This window comes from Sus scrofa, chromosome 17, assembly GCF_054392235.1.
Source record: "Sus scrofa isolate SSC_HxYL_T2T_F1_AM1 chromosome 17, Sscrofa_HxYL_maternal_Yorkshire_Landrace_v2.0, whole genome shotgun sequence".
Taxonomy (NCBI): Eukaryota; Metazoa; Chordata; class Mammalia; order Artiodactyla; family Suidae; genus Sus; species Sus scrofa.
Genome location: NC_139399.1, coordinates 65,210,730 through 65,215,597, shown reverse-complemented (window position 1 = coordinate 65,215,597; position 4,868 = coordinate 65,210,730). Strand labels below are relative to the sequence as shown.

General features: G+C 51.8%; 1 pseudogene; it reads right to left on the bottom strand.

The window, feature by feature from the left end:
- Positions 1-2,539: 2,539 nt before the first annotated feature.
- Positions 2,540-3,023, bottom strand: LOC100625508 (large ribosomal subunit protein eL27 pseudogene; annotated as a pseudogene).
- Between the last annotated feature and the right edge of the window lie 1,845 nt (positions 3,024-4,868).

The following is a 4,868-nucleotide window of genomic DNA, read 5'->3' as shown; positions in this document are numbered from 1 at the left end:
CTCTGCCTCCCTCAGTCTCCTGAGCCTCACTCACAGCAGCCAAGAAAACAGGCAACCCCAAGACATCCTTCCAGCAACCTTCTTGACCAACACCTGCGTCTGAATTCCAGGGAGGACTCCGATTGGTCCGTTTGAGTCTTGGGTCCACCCTGGACCAATCACCACGTCCAAGGAAGTGGTGCACTCTCATTGGCCAGCCAGCTTCTGCCCCACCCTTGCAGTGAGGGATTAATGGGCCAACCTGGGTCACACGGGGTGGGGGTGAGGGAGCTCTTCCAAAGAGTCGATGCTGGATATTGTAGGAAAAACAATCTTTCCGCTGCACTGAGGTTCCTTAATTTAATCTTCCCATTACATTCAGAAATAAATAGTATCACACCTTGTTTATACACAGGATCAAGGTTCAAAAAGATTTTTAAGCAGCAGTCCCAGGGTTGGAAGAAAGTGGGAAAGCGCCTCCCTCCTCCCTGCCCGCCCTTCTCTTTGTCCCGCCAGGTCCTTGCAGGGCCTTGTCATCTGCTCCTGCTCCAGCGTCAGACCCAGCCGTGGGAAAGGTGATTCTCCGCTGCTGGAATCTGGTGTCACGTCAGATTTGGGGACAATTATTTACTGTCTTAATTTTTATCCTGCCCTCCATACTTGTTATACCTGCGAGTGTTACACCCGTCCAGTCTCCTGTGCTCACGACGCCTGTGTGTGTCACACCTGTGCTTATAACCCCTGCCGGTGTCACACCTGTCCTTGCCACACTATTCCAGCCAGACTCCTGTGCTCGCTACACCTGTGTATGTCTACGCCTCCATTCCCGTGTTCCTTCCATTTTAGAACAACGAGTGCACAGAGATCCTACCCTGGAGGGCCGGCGTCTGGTGGCGGTGAGAGTCGAGGTTCTGGCATCCGCACGCGTGAGTTCAAATCTCAGCTCTGCCGGTTATTAGCTGTGTGACCCAAATCAAATTAGGCACCTCCTCTGTGCCTCAATTTCTTCCCCTCTCTGGCCTGGGTTAGTAATAGCGTCACCTCTTCAGATTTGCTGGAGAACCCTATAAGACTGATGCACGCCGAGGTGGTTTGAAAGAAGCACCGTGGGGCGTACACTCAAGGTCCCAGTCTTTCACAGGTCCTTCCGAGGCCCTGGGCAGGGCCCCTGGGATGTCTTCCCATGGGCATATGTTTTTGTAAAATCTGCAAAAGTTCAGTGATTTCATTGCAATCCGTTGAGGCTACTAAGTCCTCGTACTCCACGCCCCCCGCCCCCGTGTCAGGTGAGGCGGAAGATGGTGAGCATTTGGAGCCACTTAGTTTGAACTTGCTAAGCTGGGACTGTGTGGTTTCAGGGCTGGGTCTAGGGTGAGGTAGAGAGGCCTTCAGGATGCAAAATCGAGGACAGGTTTCCCCGCCCTGAGAGCACGCACCACCTTTGGGTGAAACCACCTGTTTCACCCTGGCCTCCCCCTGCTGGCCTCCCCCCTCGATTTTCTTTCTGTTATATTGAGAAATAGAGTCACTGACAATGACGTTTCTCATATTCGCTGTTGTAAAAACTTCTTCCCTGAGCTAGCTCCTTCCTGAGTCTGTGTCTACGGGGCCAGCACGTCTCCAAGGAAAGGAGGAAAAAGAAACCCACTTTAATCTCCACTAAATGGCCGCATTTCAGCACGTCTGGAACTGCGGCCCCCTTCAAGTAGAGAAATCACTTAATTCGCCCTGAAAAATCCTGAGAATCTTAATATTCTCTCATCTTAGCAGGCGATCTGAGTTTAAAAAAAAAAAAAATCAGTAGAAATTCAAAACTTTCACATGAAGTTTGAATTTGACTGGAAACATTTAATGTATTTAAAAATAGAAATGTAAATGTAATCTGTGTTTTCCTCCTGCTGTCAGAAGCCCTCTCTCCTGCTCTGACTGAGGCATTAACAAATTAACATGTTATGATTGTGCTGTGAAAAGTTGCATCATAATTGTTACAGCCACAGTCCCGAGGCTCTGGAGTTGAGCTTCCCAAACTCTTTTATAGAGAGTACAAATTAGATGCTTTTCATATATGCTATCTAATTTTAATTAAAATTTGCCCTAAAGCTATCCTTCACAGCTTCGAAGTTGCTGGAGTTTTGTCATCTTGGGGTGGCGAACATTTGCAGTTGCTAATGTCAAAATCTGTACCCATGGAAACCGTTTTCCAACCACTTTCCCAGGACGAGCTCAAATCTGCCAGCGTTTTGCCTTCAACTTGCTTCACGAATGATCATCTGTTGAGAGAAGGATGCTTCTCTGTGGGCAAAGGGGAACCGTGAGACCCGGAGAATTTCGGGCCAGGGTTTCAGATTCAGGGGGCATCGCGGCCTCTCTGAATGTTTCATTTTTCTTTGTCTGTAAAACGAAGAGCATCGTGACCCCATCGGGTCCTACTGAGGTGTCAGAGTCACTTGAGGCCTTGACATGGGGAAAGAGGAGGAAAAAGCATCCTTCTGAAAAGCTGTAACATTGCACCTGGGCTCAGCCACCTGACCCAGGCATGCTGGGAAGATGTTTGTTTTGTTTTTAATTTTAATTTTAATGACCGAAATAAGACAGACCTAAAACCGGAGCTTCTGGAAGAAGCATTTGTTCTTGCCAGTCTTGTATCTCTCCTCAAACTTGACCTTGGCCTCTCGTCGGGCCTTGCGTTTGAGTGCAGGGTCTCTGAAGACATCCTTGTTGACCACAGTTTTGTCCAAGGGGATATCCACGGAGTACCTTGTGGGCATGAGGTGATTATCATTATAAACTTTTACAAAAGACTGGATCTTTGAGCTCTTGGCAATTTTCTTCTTGCCCATGGCAGCTGTCACTTTGCGGGGATAGCGATCAATTCCAGCCACCAGGGCATGGCTGTAGGGTCGGTCTGAGGTGCCATCATCAATGTTCTTTATGATGACTGCTTTGCGTCCAGAGTAGCGACCGGCCAGGACCAGCACCACCTTCCCGGGTTTCATGAACTTGCCCATTTCTGCAGAGGAAGGAGAAGGAGCCGCTCAGGAATCCGCAAGCTCAGGCGGTGGGCCCCGAACTTCAGGCCGCGCTCACTGTCGCCTCAGCTCAGGCCGCTCGCAGGACAGGATCCGGAACGAAGCCGCCAGAGCCCAAGGGACAGAAAGCAGTCGACACCCACCCGCAAGTCGACCCCCCCCCCCCCCCCGGGGAAGATGTTTTTAAAAGCACGTTTTGAAAGTTATCAGGAAAACGTAATTGTCAAGGTCCTTGAGCTTCGCGAGGTGGTCACGGGGAAGGTGTTGGAGGCTAGAGTGAACATTGGGGGACCCCACTCAAATTTCACTGACAATGCCTTGGAACCCTTCGGGGTCAAAGTCCCCATCCCCCATTTCCCTAGAGGGATTGGATAACTGGGATGAAAGCCTCTCCCTTGTCTGCATCCTGGTAGCATCTAAGGTGTGGATTCAACTATGCCCGGGTAAGGCATCCCAAACCCAGGCAGAGATCACACAGGCCACTTGGCTGGAGGCGCCTGCTGTGAGTGGGAACTCCATGCAATGAGAGTACTTCCTGTGCCTTTCTGGGGAGATCTTGCAGCCATTTGCAATCACCCTTGAAGGCATTCGATGAAAAGCTCTCTAAAGTCAGTGAGTTCTGTTATCCTTGTTGTGCACAGGAAGCACCGAGGCCACCACCACATACTGCAAATAAAAGGAGAAACCAAGTTCCAAAGAGATGGCTGGAGAAGTGACTGCTCGCCAGGACCCCCGCCTGGTCCTTGATTCCCAAGGAGCCTCAGACTCATTCGCTCATCCGTTCATCCACTCCACACTGCCCTGTGGCTTCCCCATGTCCTGCTCATCTCTCTTCCCCTTCCTTGGAAGAGTCCATTTCTGTTTTGTTTCAATTTTTGGCTTTTTAGCACCTCACCAGTGGCATATGGAGGTTTCCAGGCTAGAGATCAAACAGGAGCTACAGCCGCTGGCCTACGTCACAGCCACAGCTACTAGGGATTTGAGCTCATCCTCGGATGCTGGTCAGATTCGTTTCGGCTGAGCCGCGATGGGAACTCCCAGCGTCCATTTCTGTTGCTGGCGCCCTGAGAACGCTGATCCTCCATCCAGAGCGAGGCTGCCACTGCCCCGTGAAGGCCGGTCCTCTGCTCAAAGCTGGCGGCCTCCCAGGTGGAGCGAGGCTTGTGTGTGTGCAGACGAGTGCGTGTACCACACCCCCGCCCTGTGCTGCTCCCTCTTCCCATCGATGGTTCCCCCCCAGCTGAGCAGACATCGTCCACCCAGCATCCTTCCTTTGGGAAGACACGCCTCCCCCATCCAGGGTGGTTGAGGTGGAGGTGACTCCCGTGGAAGGAGTTAAACCTTTGCCATGAGACTCCAAGCCCTGAATTCTTCACCTGTGTCCACCCAGCCCCCTGCCACTTGTCAGACTGTGACCTGAGTGTTGAGGTGGCCATTTCCGCACTGTGGATGTTTCTCCTCCAGGAGAAGTTTGAGGCGGGCTGGTCTCTGAGCACCACCGTTATCCGAACAGGCCGAGTGAGCCCATGTCCCCTCTCCTCCCACTGGTCCAGCCAGAGCATCCTGGCTCTGATTGACCCCCCACACACACCCCATCTCGGGCTGTGACGTCATAGCCTCCTGCTCACTGGCTTCATCACCCCAAGACAGGTGCAAGTGGAGAGACTATTGGGGGAACTGCTTCTTACTGCTCAGAAATTAGGACTGTCCTACGGCCAGGGCCAGACCCGGGCAGCATTGCCTCCCGTTCACGCTTCCTGCGAAGCCAAATCGCACTGAATATCCGACACAGGAACGTGATGAGACCTTTCGTCTCCTTCTCAAAGGGAGCATGTTTGGGGAAATGTTCCAGCAGGCTGG